Source organism: Narcine bancroftii, chromosome 12, assembly GCF_036971445.1.
Source record: "Narcine bancroftii isolate sNarBan1 chromosome 12, sNarBan1.hap1, whole genome shotgun sequence".
Lineage (NCBI taxonomy): Eukaryota > Metazoa > Chordata > Chondrichthyes > Torpediniformes > Narcinidae > Narcine > Narcine bancroftii.
Genome location: NC_091480.1, coordinates 5,600,084 through 5,615,583, shown reverse-complemented (window position 1 = coordinate 5,615,583; position 15,500 = coordinate 5,600,084). Strand labels below are relative to the sequence as shown.

Sequence of the window (15,500 nt, the reverse complement as noted above, 5' to 3'; positions counted from 1 at the left end):
ACAGTTGCATTCGTGAATTGGGAGCAAAAAATAGGCCTATTGGTTCCTCAAACTTGGCACACCATCTGACAAATTGATTCCTCGTTCTTGTCAAGTTCCAATGACTATTCATTTCTTCCTTGTCATTTATCTAAAGTTCAGCTGAAAAAGGCTGCTTTCTCCACACTTTGAAGACCCTTTGACCATTCAGCCTATTGAGTTTGCCGTGCTATTTAATCATGAGCTGATCCGTTTCCCTACTCAGTCCCACTGCCCACTTTTCACCCCTTAACCTTTGATGTCCTGGCTAACCAACAGGTAAAAACATCCCGCATCTCAAATTAAATGGGTTACCCCAATGATCCATGCCTCAAGATTTTCCCACTAGAAATATCTCCACATCTATCCCATCAATAGACCTTGCAATATCTTGTGTTTCACTCAAATCCCTTCTCTTCCAAACTCCAGTGGACACTGAGCCTCTTCTGCACTTGACAACCACACATTTCAGCTATTAGACCAGTAAACATTCTCTGAACTGCTTCCAATACACTAATATTCTTCCTCAAATAAGGAAAATCATACTCCATGCAATACTCCATGTGATCTAACCTTGTGCCTGATGTAACTGAACCATAAACTCCCTATTTCAATATCCACTTGATCCTGGTAATAAGTAATGTTTGGTTAGGTTTCTGAATGTCTTGCTGTTCTTCTTTAACCTTTTTTGAGGAAAAGGATTTATAACATTTGAAAAACAAAAGCTTCCATATCATGACGATGTTTTAACAATCCCTGTGTCTATCAAGTTTGACGACCTCACTGCTGTAAGAGGGGTGAGACATGAAAATCTGCAGATGCTGTAGTAAAAACTCAAAGATGCTGGAAGAACTCAGCTGGTTTAATTTTTTTATGTCCACCACCAGTTCGAGGTTATTAGTTGATGCAGCATTGCTGATAAATACTCAATAAAACAGTCCATAAGACATTGGAGCAGAAATAGGCTATTCAGTCCATTCAATCATGAGCTGATCCATTTTCCCACACAGCCTGTCTGCCCAGCCTTCTCCACATAACCTTTGATGCCCTGAATAATCAAGCACCTATCAGTCTCTGCTTTAAATATATTCAACAACCTGGCTGCTTTAAAAAAACAAGTTATTTAGACATCCAGATGGTAACAGGCCCTTCTGGCCCGCAAGCTCATGCTGCCCAATTACACCCAATAAACCAACAAACCCATACGTTTTAAAAGATGGGGAAAAAGCGGAGGACCCGGTGGAAAGTGATGCAGATGTGGGGAGAACGCACAAACTCCTTACAGCGCCAGATTTGAACTTGTGTCACTGGTGCTGTGATAACTTTGTGCTAACTGTGACCCCCACTGTCAAGGGAAATTTGAGGGAATTTGCTGTCATGAATATTAGTTGAGTTAAGCAATGCATTCATGCTTAAAAATAACAGGCCCAAAAACATTTTACATTTTCCAAACACTCCTTTATTGATGGTGATAGAATATGGACATGAGGTGACCACAACTATTGCAGATTTTATTGGAGATGCAAGTGTGGGACATGAGGTGACCACAACTATTGCAGATTTTTCTCTCTCTCAATTCTGAGAAGGATTTTGTTATACTTTATTTATAATTTTAAATATCCTTAACAATCATACCAAATACAAAACATCGAGAACCCCTCCCTCCATCCCCTTCCTTCCTACTAAACAGAGAAAGAACACTAAAAGACCATCCCACTGTCAGTGCATACAGTAAAATCCATATGATTATGGAGACACCATAATCCCCAGTGTTAAAATCTTTACAGAGGTCTACTGACTAGCCAGTAGCAATCATAACCCTATATTGGTGGCAGTGGTGCACCAAAGAGGTGCACCAAAGAAAAGGTACAAGGACTGCCTAAAGAAATCTCTTGGTGCCTGCCACATTGACCACCGCCAGTGGGCTGATAACGCCTCAAACCGTGCATCTTGGCGCCTCACAGTTTGGCGGGCAGCAGCCTCCTTTGAAGAAGACCGCAGAGCCCACCTCACTGACAAAAGGCAAAGGAGGAAAAACCCAACACCCAACCCCAACCAACCAATTTTCCCTTGCAACCGCTGCAATCGTGTCTGCCTGTCCCGCATCGGACTGGTCAGCCACAAACGAGCCTGCAGCTGACGTGGACTTTTTACCCCCTCCATAAATCTTCGTCCGCGAAGCCAAGCCAAAGAAGAAAAGAAAAAGATATTGGTACCTATATGCTCTAAATAAGGCTGCCAGATTTTTAGGAAGGTGTTATTATCCCTTCCTGAGATTGTATTGACCTTTTCAAGTGGGATGCAGCTATTCATCTCTGAAGAATCACCTATCCATGAGTAGATAGGAGCCAGACTTCCATGTTATTGCTATGCACTTGCTGGCCACACATAAGGCAATTTCTGTGAATTTAGTTTGAGAATTAGTTAGTGATCTACCAACCGTGGTAAAGTTCCCCAGAAAACAAAACTCTGGGTCTACTGGGTTGAGGAAGGATTTGGAGCTTGAATGTAACTGTTCCTCTTTGCACAGACACCACCTGATCCACTGAATTTTTCCTGCATTGTCTTTTTATTTTATATTAGATCTTCTTGAGGTAGTTACAAGAAGGATGCTCAAACCTCTTAGTATGTTAGCATGAGTCCTCTCCATTAAGGTCATCAGTTCTATCAAGCACCAAGGGGGGATCCTGTGCAGGAACTAAGTGCTCTTGCTGTTTGAAGCTGTGTAAAACAGGGACGATCCTTATCTGAATTTAATTTCTTTTTAAATTTAGATATACATCACGGTAACAGGACATTTCAGCCTATGAGTCCATGGCACCCAATTACACCCAATTGACCTACAGCCCCAGTATTGTTTGAATAGTGGGAGGAAACCGGAGCCCCTGGGGAAAACCCACGCAGACATGGGGAGAATGTACAGACTCCTTACAGACAGCGAGGAATTCGAACCCTGGTCCCAATCGTTGGCGTTGTTAATGCATTGCGCGTACCGCTGCCCTATGGAAATGTAATGATCAGCAGTAATGTGGCATGGTGGTGTTGCAGGTTGTACATCTATCTCATTGCTACAGTGATCTGAGCTTGGTAATTACCTCCACTGCTGTCTTTGGGGAGGTTGCATGTTCTCTAAATCCCGTGGTTTCTTCCAACATCCCAAGGACCATTGGAGAGTTAGGTTAATTGCCTGCTGTAAAATATAGGCATGAGGTAAGAGAATCGGCAAGGTGCAAATGGGCATGGTTCAAATATTTTGTCAAAGTAATTACTGGTAACCGTAAACTGAAATTAAGAAGAAAGAAATGTATACAAAAGTAAAATATAAACAAAACTGCAAATACAAAAAAATTCAGTAATAAAAATGAGCAAAGAATCCTTAAATGGGCCCTGATGGAGTTTGTTGTTGAGGAGTCTGATGGAGGAGGGGGAGCAGCTGTTCCTGGACCTGGTGGGGCGAGTCTTGTGGCACCGACACCTCTTTCCTGATGGCAGCAGCGAGAACAGACCATGAGCTGTGTGGTTTATGGCTGAGGGATTGATAGGATAGCTCCAAGAGCAAGTATAGACTTGATGGGTTGAATGTTTTTTTCCATATTATTAAAAAATATGGAAATGGTAATATTTTGCTAACTGAGGAAACAAAAGTGACTGTTTTATCGGACTAGTTTTTCATTTGACCTTTTTGTGCATCAAGTTTCTTCACATCTTGTGCCTCTATTGATTTCCTATTATAGCAGGAATTGGCCAGGCAGAACAACAGTGCATCTGTTCAATTAGTTATAGTCTGTGTGTTCATTACTGTGGGAAGGAGGCAATATAGCAAATGCACCGCATCCTGGTCCATTCTCTTCTCACTCATCCATTGCTGAAGATTTCTCTTTGTGCTTGTAAGTGGAAAATTTGCTGGAAATCAGATTCATTCTTGTAAATTTTTCTGTTACTTGCTTGCAGGAAAAACATGGTTAAAGGGAACAACTTATTAGAGTACAAAATGTTCTTAGTTTTTTTTCCCATCTGGACAACATTTTTATTGCCCATCTCTGATTGCCCCTTTGCCCACCATCTTGAATCATTGGATCTGGTAAAAGTTTTCCCACAGCACAGCACAATGGGAAGAAAGGTCTAGGATTGAGACCCAGCAGTGATGAAGGAACAAGGAGACACTTCCAATTCAGGATGATGTGTGATCTGGAAGAGTTCCTGGAGATGATGATATTCCTTTATGCTGGTAGAGGTCACGGATTTGGGCGATCTTGTCAGTCCCACTGCCCTGCTTTCTCCCCAGAACCTTTGATGCCCTGACTATTCAGATATTTATCAATCTCTGCCTTAAACACACCCAATAACCTGTTCTTTATAGCAGCCCATAGCGGTTATCCAGCTGAAGACATTTCTCCGCTTCTCTTTTTAAATGGGCACCCTTCAATCCTGTTGTGTCCTCTTGTCCTTGACTCCCCTGCCATTGGAAACAACTTTGCCCCCTTTACGATCTCTAGACCTTTCAACATTCAAAATCCTTCTATCATGTCCCTCCTCATTCTTTTGAACTCCAGTCCAAGAGCCGTCAAATGTTCCTCATATGTTAATCCCTTCATTCCAGGAATCATTCTTGTAAATCTTACCTGAACCTTCTCCAATGCCAGCATATCCTTTCTCAAATAACTGCCCTTGAGTTGAGCAGACAGTTAAGAGCCAACCCATCGTAAGTGGAAAAAGTCATGAGTTGAAAAAGAATAGGTACTGTACAGTACCTGGTTTTGGTGGAACTGCTGTCGATCAATACCAAGTGTTAAGCACTGAACTAGAATTAATTGTTTGATGGTGGGGATGTTAAAGCAACAGGGTCGTCAATCTCTCTCTCTCTTGTGAGGATGTTCGAGAATTTGAAAAATTGTAAGTGAACCATTGTAAGTAGAGGAGCACTGCACTGAAATTCAGGCTGCAGCTGAGTAGGTACTTTGTAAATTAAAAGTGCAATTACAATATACACTTGCTTGATTAAAAAGACAGTTACTATAAAAATAGATATGGATAGTAAATATTCAGTTATCCCAGTACAAAAAGTGACTGTACAAGTGCCCATGATCCCTTTGTGTATTGGGGCAGTCTCCGATTCATGTAGCAAGGGGAGGTTTAAGAGCCTAAGCTGTTGGGAAGATATTAAATATCAGAACTACTGTTTGCTGTTAGTTAGTGTCTCCAGCTGAAGGGAGGTGAGATGCCGTTGTAAATGAGAGCTTGGAATCGTGACGATTTTTGTGGGAGTTTGCAGTATCCTCTCTGTTTTATCTTCTGCTGGCTAAAGCTTTCCAGCCAACCTTCAGATTTAGAATTCACATTTTGCAACCTCCTGTGTTTTAAAAAAAATTTAATTAAGATCATGTAATTAGGTGAAAGAAGCATCATGAAGTTGCTTTGCCACTCAGGGACCATTTATCAGTATCCAGCACATCAGACCAGTGGGGCAGCCTATCTCCATAGTTTATACTAAAAACACACAGAAATGTTGGAGGAACTCAGCCAGTCTCGCAGCATCCATAGGAGGTAAAGGTACAGTATATAACAGATGTTTCGGGTCTGAGCTCTTCACGGTATAAGCAAAAAAAGCAGGCAGGTGTTTCAGGCCCGAAACATTGGTTATATACTGTATCTTTACCTTGTTGGTTTTCGTGCAGTTGGATAACCATGTTTTGCGGAAACTGCCAAAATGTTTGGCCTGGAAGTCAGCCTGAAGAAAACTGAGGTCCTCCATCAGCCAGCTCCCCACCATGACTACCAGCCCCCCCACATCTCCATCAGGCACACAAAACTCAAAACGGTCAACCAGTTAACCTATCTCGGCTGCACCATTTCATCGGACGCTAGGATCGACAACGAGATAGACAACAGACTTGCCAAGGCAAATAGCGCCTTTGGAAGACTACACAAAAGAGTATGGAAAAACAACCAACTGAAAAACCTCACAAAGATTAGCGTATTCAGAGCCGTTGTCATACCCACACTCCTGTTCGGCTCTGAATCATGGGTCCTCTACCGGCATCACCTACAGCTCCTAGAACGCTTCCACCAGCGTTGTCTCCGCTCCATCCTCAACATTCATTGGAGCGACTTCATCACCAACATCGAAGTTCTCGAGATGGCAGAGGCTTACAGCATCGAATCCACGCTGCTGAAGATCCAACTGCGCTGGGTAGGTCACGTCTCCAGAATGGAGGACCATCGCCTTCCCAAGATCGTGTTATATGGCGAGCCATCTACATCTCTCTGCAAACTCTCTGCATGCTCCAGACAATTTGCTTTTCCACACAATTTAGTGTCATCAGCAAACAGATACACTACCCTCCATCCCCTCTTCCAGATCATCCCTTGACCGAATTATTAATGTATGTCGCGAACAGTTGTGGGCTCAGCACTGACCCCTGTGGCACTCCATTCACCAGAAAAGCATCCCTGTACCCCAACTCTCTGCTTTCTGTTGATTAACCAATTTTCTATCCATGTTAATACATCACCCCCAACTCTATGCAACCTTATCTCATGGATAAGTCATTTATTTAATGCCTTCCGGAATCCAAGTAAACAATGTCCATCTGTTCCCCTTTCTTAATTATGCTCGTTTTTTTTTAGTCATACAGCACAGTAACAGGCCCCTTTAGCCCATGAGCTCATGTCACCCAGTTCCACACAATTGACCTACACCCCCGATACGATTTTGAATGGTCAGAGGAATCCCATCCAGACGCAGGAGAACATACAAACTCCTTACCGACAGTGTCAGATTCAAACCCCAGTCCCGGTCGCTGACACTGAACAGCCTTGCGCTAACTGTATCCTTGAAGAAGTTTCTAAGCACAGTAAAAGCATGGGAACACCATCATCAGGAAGTTGCTGCCAAGCCACACACTGTTCTGACTTGAAAATCCATCAACATTCCTTTACCGTTTCTGGGTCCTGAGACTCTGTCCCAACACCACTGAGGGAACACCCACACACAAAAGATACTAGCAGTCCAAGGAAGTAGCTTCCCACCACCTCCTCAAAACTAATTAGGGACGGGTAATTAAATTAAATTTTTTAATTTCGACATACATCGTGGTTACAGGCCCTTCCACCCCATGCTGCCCAAATACCCCAATTAACCTACAACCCCATACTTATTTTTGGAGGGTGGGAAGAAACCCACGGAGACAAAGGGACAACATACAAACTCCTTGCAGACAGTGCCAGATTTGAACCCCGGTTGCTGGTGTTGTAATATTGTTGTACACACCAGTACACTAACTGTGCTGCCCTCAGCCTGCCAAGCCAATATCCCTTGAACAAATTATTATTATACACTAAGAAATGCAACAGGCTGTCCTGCAGAGACCGCAAACAAAAATATAACCCTTTTCAGTGATGTTTCCTTTTTTTTTTCAATTTTTTATTTTTCACACCATAAATCACATTAACCATGATACACACTTTTTCCTTTTCACACATATACAGTGCCATTTTCTCCCCCCCCTCCCTCCTCCCATCCCACCCAGTGATGTTTCCTTGAGGTAAATGTTCGCTATTAGAATCAGGAGAAACTGCTCCTGTTCTGAAGTGTTGCTACATTTTTCTACATTCACTGGGGAGGCTGTGGTTTTAATGCTTCCACGGATGGTCAGTGCCAGGCTCTGCTCCCGATTCACAGAGTTCAATCTCTTGAGTGCTACTTGAAACCACAAGCTTTTAACTGATTGTGAGAGGGTGATTCTCCAAGCTACAGATGAGACAGTTTGGTGTCAAGGGACAGCAGATCGGCCTTGCCCCTAATCTCTATTTTATAAGAGTGGTTGTGAGCAGAACATGTGCAACAGAGACTGTTTACTTTGCCTGCTGGAGGTGCGTTTCAGGCGTGGGTGGGCACTGAATGCTGTGGCACAATAGTGCTTGCTGGAGTGGCTCCATGGGATTTCCTGGTTCCCTTCTCACCCTGCAGATGTGTGTGGCTTTGTTCTTCTCTCCTCATTACTGCTGCCCTGATTATTCGATGGACATTGTGCATTCAGCACACTGAGCAAAGCGGAGAGTGGTAGTAAACAACAAAGTAGATATAAAGTAAGATTTTTATTGTTACCTAGGAAAAATGAACAGCTAAGAATTAATAATTTATAAATATCTATTACAATTTATGTTATTTATTGGGTTTAAATTTTTATCCAGGCTGTTCACATATTATTATCAGTGAGCATAAACCATCTAAAGCTTTGAATAAATCTTTAATCAGTTCAGTGATGTGCTTTTACAAGCTTATGAAGAGGACTCATTTGGAAATGGTCTCGAACAGCCATTCTCAACGTTTTTCTTTTGCCTACAGCCCCCTTAGGACACTGCTCAAAATTTATGAGCCCCTTTCCCTGTGAAGCAGTCAGGTTTACTTGGTTTCTTCTGTACTTCTCTCCCACCAACTACGTAAAAAAACATCTTTTTTTAAAATGATTTTAGTCCGAGCTGTACGGCTCCTGTTGAGAATGGGCTGGTCTGGACATCATATGATTCAATCCCAGTAATGTTTAGGTAGGGAGATGTTTCTTGCTAGTTAGTAAAAGCAAACTGGGGACTGGTTTTTATCTATCTGTGTGTTATGGCGTGGCAGAGGTGAGGATGAGGGAAAACTTTATCACGGTATTTAATTTAATTTTTTTTTACAATAGCACAGTTGATGTAGCGGTTAACGCAGCATTTTGCAGCGCTAGCAATTGGGGTTTGAATCCCATGCTGTCTGTAGGGAGTTTGTACATTCTCCCTGTATCTGTGTGGGTTTCCTCCCACTGTTCAAAACATATCACAGTTGGAGGTGAATTGGGCAGCATGGACTCGTGGGCCAAAAGTTCCTGTTACCGTGCTGAATGTATAAAATAAATATGGTAGGAGCTCATTCTGGTCATTGAAACCCAATTACACTTAATTAACCAACCAACCCGAATCTTTTTGGAACCTGGAAGGAAATCCGAGCACCTGGGGAAAACCAACATAGGTCACGGGGAGAATGTAGAAACTTCTTACAGTGAAGGATTCGATCCTGGGCTGCTGCCACTGTATTGGCGTGGCACTAACCATCATATGGCTTGTAATTGATAGTGGGGAAGGGCAGGGTGGGGGGGGGGGTGCATTCACTCACCTCCCTCTTTGAATCTGCCATCCATCGTCAGTCACTGGTCCATAGAAAATAGGGAAAGATCAAGTAGGTTGTGAGATCGTTCAAGTGCCATTCTTTCTTTGTTTCACATAATTGTGAGCCAAATGATGTTCAATATTGTAGGAGTTCTGTACCGAGAATGACGTACCCTGAAATGTTCTACAGTCATTCTCTTAATTTGTGTTGGTCAGGCAGTAGCAGGGGAACTGGTTCAACGACAGACGGTGAAAGAGCCAACAGATTGTTTCCCCTGGTAGAAATATGTGCCTGTTCTCCCACTCAGTGAAGTTCTATAACCACTTACAGCACAGAACAGGCCAGTTCGGCCCTACTAGTCCATGCCGTAACAAATCCCCACCCTCCTAGTCCCACTGACCAGCACCCGGTCCATACCCCTCCAGTCCTCTCCTATCCATGTAACTATCTAGTTTTTGCTTAAATGTAACCAATGATCCCGCCTCAACCACGTCTGTTGGAAGCTCATTCCACATCCCCACCACCCTTTGCGTAAAGAAATTTCCCCTCATGTTCCCCTTATAATTTCCCCCCTTCAATCTTAAACCATGCCCTCTAGTTTGAATCTCCCCCACTCTTAATTGAAAAAGCCTATCCACGTTTACTCTCTGTCCCTTTTAAAGTCTTAAACACCTCGATCAAGTCCCCTCTCAATCTTCTACGCTCCAGAGAAAAAAGCCCCAGTCTGCACAACCTTTCCCTGTAACTCAAACCTTGAAATCCTGTCAACATTCTCATGAACCTTCTCTGCACTCTCTCTATTTTGTTTATATCTTTCCTATAATTTGGTGACCAAAACTGTACACAGTACTCCAAATTTGGCCTCACCAATGCCTTGTACAATTTCATCATAACCTCCCTACTCTTGAATTCAATACTCCGATTTATGAAGGCCAACATTCCAAATGCCTTCTTCACCACACCATCTACCTGAGTATCAGCCTTGAGGGTACTATTTACCACAACTCCTAAATCCCTTTGTTGCTTTGCACATCTCAATAGCCTACCATTTAATGCATATGACCTATATGATTCCTGTGCTCCTTTTAAACTCACCTGCTTCACTGGGCAACATTATTAAACTCAGCAGGCCAAACAGTATACTTTACATAGCAAAGGTAAAGATACATAACCATTGTTTCGGGCCTGAGCCCTTCAGCAAAGTATGAGCAAAATGTAGGCAGGTGGGGGGAGAGGCAGGGGGACCAGCACAGGCCCACAGGCAGGAGATGAATAAAGAAGGGAGGACGCACCAGCAAACAGGGGGAGGGGGAATCACACAGACAAACGTTATGACAGTAAAACCCCAGCGATCCAGAATTCAATAACCAGCAGCTTCAAGCAACTGGCAAAAAAAACAAGGAAAATAAACTTTTAAAATTAAAATAAATAAGAATAAAATAATAAGTAAAAATAGATGTTTGAAATTGGAGAAGTAAATGTTTTCTGAAGTAACACATAAACCTTTGGTGAAGATGGGAGGAAATATTCAGCCAGCGGAGGGAGAGCCGTGGTCAAGTTTTGCTCGTAGAAGCAGTTTGAATAAAGTTGCTGTTCGCCATTGGAGTGACTCCTTTAAAGTGTCTTCTTATCTCTGCTTAGTAAGAGTTGCCCTGGTTAGAGGCTTTATCTGAAAAATGGGGGGAGAGGGATTAATGATCTATAATGTTATTGTTCGTCTTTCAGGCGGCTCCGTGTATGGGGAGGAACCTGCAGATGCAGCAACGGTTAAATGTTTTCAAAGAATGTGACTGAAAATAAAGTAAAGTGCTTTAAGGTTTATATATTCATGCATCTGAAATTTGTTCAGTGTAAGTATTATTGTCTTTTAAACTGTTTATTCTTAATGCAGGTGTATTCGTTAGCATTGCAAGAGTAAGTCTCAAACAACCGGAAAATTCATTTATACGGCATCTACCAATCTTCAAAGGTGCAGTTTTACTGAATACTGTTTACGATGATTGAAAAGTGTATTCAGATATTAATACTCAGACATCCAATTTTTCTAAAAATCCACTAGTCTAGCACTAACAATGTGCTGGCTATGCCAGGTTGTCAGAGTTTTCCTGGCATTACTACGTGCTGTCCCACTGCAGTCGGAAGTGATTTTGCTGGAACAGACTGCACTTCAACCTGCTTTATGAACTCCCACAGAAGGTGCCATTAGCCTAGAATTCAGATCCACCTCGCCACCCGTTGCCCATTGTGCAGGAGATTTTGCTGCCTTCGTTGTGGTGCAGCCATCCTGAGCATTAAGTGAAATAGAGTGAAACGAAAGTCTGCAGACACTGTGAGTGTAGAAAAAACACAGAATTGCTGGAGGAACTCGGCCAATTTCACAGCGTCCATAGGAGGTAAAAGATTTATTCTCAATGATTCAGGCCTGATTTCTCTTTACCTCCTATGGATGCTGCGAGACTTGCTGAGTATTTCGGTGTATTTCTTCTTTGGCTTGGCTTCGCGGACGAAGATTTATGGAGGGGTAATGTCCACGTCAGCTGCAGGCTCGTTTGTGGCTGACAAGTCCGATGCGGGACAGGCAGACACGGTTGCAGGGAAAAATTGGTTGGTTGGGGTTGGGTGTTGGGTTTTTCCTCTTTTGTGTTTTGTCAGTGAGGTGGGCTCTGCGGTCTTCTTCAAAGGAGGTAGCTGCCCGCCGAACTGTGAGGCGCCAAGATGCACGGTTTGAGGCGATATCAGCCCACTGGCGTTGGTCAATGGGGCAGGCACCAAGAGATTTCTTTAGGCAGTCCTTGTACCTCTTCTTTGGTGCACCTCTGTCACGGTGGCCAGTGGAGAACTCGCCATATAACACGATCTTGGGAAGGCGATGGACCTCCATTCTGGAGAAGTGACCTGCCCAGCGCAGTTGGATCTTCAGCAGCGTGTATTTATATTGAGTGAAATAGACCAAGTGGCCAGTTAATGTTTTGGCCAGGATTGGGCCTCTGTGAGCTTGAACTTGTGATTTTCATACCTGTCATCTGAGGCATTTACAAGTGGAGGGGATAGTGCAGATCCTCAGAAGCACCACATCCCATGTCCTGTCATTGAGATCAGTTCTCCAGTAACACTCCTCACTGGATCCTGATATGGTCCCAATTTTATTGCTATTTCAACCTCCTGTTTTTACTTATTTTTGTTCTTTCCTCTTACCAATTGACTTTCTTTAAATTTAATGTTTTATCCAGCTAGGAATTATTGTAGATGGTGAAATGTTAACTCATATTTCAAATTTATTGTCAGACTACATACATGTCTTCACATACAATGCTGAGATTCCTTTTCAGCATACTTTCCACCACCCATCTGTCGAAATTTGCCAGGGTTTCCAATGTCATACCAAATCTCTGCAAACTCTTGAGTGCTGATGTGCTTTCTTCACGATACCATTAGTGTGTTCAGTCCAGGAAAGATCCTCCAAAATAGTGACTCCCAGTGTCTGCAGTGTTTTAGATATTGGTGTTTTAGCCATCTGGCTTTGATGCATGTTTACTGATTGTGGGTGCTAGTAGCTCAGGAAATCTTTGGAAAGCTGCTTCATGCCCCATTTGCTACAGGCTGCCTCTGGTATGGGCCATTACACTTCAAGGTCTCTGTGGTGGTGACATTCATCCATCACTGCCACCTCTTCATTGCTACTTGTATACAGTTGTAATTTATGTTCCGCCTGGGACACCAGCCAGAGTTTGCTCCACTTTACTGCACCATTACAGTACCTATGCATTCAAAACAAGAATAAAATGATCAAATTTGGGCTACTCTGAGCTTAAAGGAGGTAAAATGCTTGAGGAATGAGGAAGTTGTGTGGACAGACAAACTGGAATTGTTCTTGAAGCAGAAGCCATTAAGAGGAGGTTTGGTAGAAGAGTTAATCACACTGTATTTTGATTTGCTAAAATACAAAATCAGTGTGGCATTGTGGAGTTTTCTCTTAGATTGGACCCTTCCTTGGTTATAGATATACTGGAGACAGGATTCATCTTGAGGAGGTTGGAGTTCAGTGATGGCCAGGCCTGCAGGGAGGGTCCACCTAGAGTTGGCACACTATGGAAAATACTAGTTAAAAAAGAGTGTCTGCAGAATGGAATACACCGATGTGCTGGAGAAACTCAGCTGATCACGCAACATCCAGAGGAAATATTATTCCTGATGAAGAGCCCAGGCTCAAATTATTGTTTACCATTTACTTCCTCTGGACACTAAATGCATTTGAGTTTGCCTGAAGAGCTACAGTTCAGTCTGTCAGCATGGATACGGACCTTCTGATAGGCAAAGCTGCAATGCTGTCTGAAAAAGCTTTCAATATTGCCTAACTGAAGGTAACAAGTGCTGGTTGAAGTGGCCACTCTGTTTGCTTCTGCATCTGAGGAACATCTCCATTTGTGCTGTACATGCACTGTGGAGATTCCTACATTCGTGAGACCACTAGGTCCCACAGGATTCCATTCTTTAAACCATTATTTGTGGGGGCACTTTTACATGCTGTACCTCCTGGATTGGGGTGGGGGGCACGTATTTCCACAGAGATCGTTGTGCATCAAGGTACCTTGATGAAGGGCTCAAGCCCGAAACGTAGGTTATGTATCTCTATCTTTGACCTGCTGAGTTTCTCCAGCATTGTGTTTTTTACAATGGGCAATAGTTGCTGGGCTAGCTGAAAAACTAATTAAATAAATATATTAATGACATTTTGATAGATCTGCAACCACTCAACTCCATTCTTTAAGAACTATCTGCCAACTGACGGCACACTTTGTTTTAAACACAGAACATTACAACACAGTTTAGGCCCTTTCGCCACAGTGTTGTGCTGACCTACAGTACATAAACCTTCTCAACAAACTAAACCTTCCTTACCTCACACCCATAACCCTCTATTCTTCTTGCATCCAGGTGCCAAAGAGTCTTTTAAATTTCCCTATTGTACCAGCCTGCACCACTATCCCTGGCAATGCATTCCAGGCACCCAGTATAAAATAAACTTGCTCCTGACATCTTCCCTAAACTTTCATCCCACACAGATGTCCTCCGATGTTTGCTACTCTCGCCTCAGGAAAAAGATGCTGGCTGTTCACCCTATCTGTGCCTCTATTAAGTCACCTCTCATTCTCTTTCGCTCCAAAGAGAAAAGTCCCAGTTCTGCTAACCTTGCCTTATAAACATGTTCTCCAATCCAGGCAACATTCTGCTAAGTCTCCTCTGCAGCCTCTCCATAGCTTCCACATCTTTCCAGTAATGAGCCGACCAGAATTGAATACAACATTCCAAGTGCGGTCTAACCAGAGTTTTGTCGAGCTATAACATTTCCTCATGATTCCTGTTAATGAAGGCTAGCATACCACAAGTCCTTGCATGAGATAGAAAGTCCCCATAACAGCTAGTTGATTGACCACTATTTGACAAACCTAAGAAGCAACCAGGAATGGGAATCTGTGTCTACACTACTCTCTGACATTTGGTACTTGTCAGCTCGACATAGACACTAGATCAGTGCAGCACAGGTCCTTCTCCCACCATGTCTGTGCCGAATGTGATGCTAAGTTAAACTAATTCTCCGCTGCCTGCACACCATCCATATCCCTCTATTCCCTTTATGTTCATGGGTCTCTCTAGAAGCCTCTTACATGTTGCCACCACCACACCTGGCAGTCCTTTCCAGGCACCCACCACTCGACATGTAAAAGAAACTTGCCCCACACATCTCTTTTCGACTTTTCCCTTTCACCTTAAATGCTATCTCATATTTGATCTTTCCGGGGGAAAGATTTTGACTGTCTCATGACAGACAGCACTTCTTATTCCAGTGTGAGAGGGCTGACACCTCCACTACGAGGAGTTGTTCTACAGGTTAACTCCTCTTCCCTGCCAACACTCTACACTGACTGCCCACTGAACCCTGTTCTGAGAGACTTTGGTGCTGCTTCAGACTATCTGTTCTGAGATTGCAATCCACCATCAGAATTGTACTGTTAGATTGGAGTGGGTCTTTCTGACTCAGAAGTGATGTGGCGTGGCTCCCACTGTGTGCCTATGCACCAGTTATGTGAGTACGTGATCTGTCATGAATTGTGATGTCCCCATGGTGGAATAGTCTCCCGATCTGGTGTATGGAGAATGGATCTGACCAGAGCCTATGTGATTATAATCAGAAAGTAAGGGGTTAGCAGGATAGGAAAGAGCTGATAAAATTAGTTGGAAAAACAAAGTGTAATACTTAATTTTATTTTCCAAATTGAAATTGAAATTCATGCTCTAATCATTTGTTAAAATCGGGCTTTGTATGTTGATATACTGA

The 15,500-nt window shown here is 43.0% G+C and overlaps 1 protein-coding gene across 6 annotated transcripts in view; it reads left to right on the top strand.

Moving 5' to 3' along the window:
• Window positions 1–15,500, top strand: part of capn15 (calpain 15) — a 203,123-nt gene that overhangs the window by 67,226 nt on the left and 120,397 nt on the right. For 2 of the 6 annotated variants that reach the window (XM_069905975.1, XM_069905976.1), the window contains one exon: window positions 10,889–11,013. The exons of the other annotated variants lie outside the window; for them this stretch is intronic. The gene's annotated coding sequence lies outside the window, so the exon portion shown is untranslated. The remainder of the gene's footprint in view (window positions 1–10,888; window positions 11,014–15,500) is intronic. 6 annotated transcript variants of the gene reach the window in all.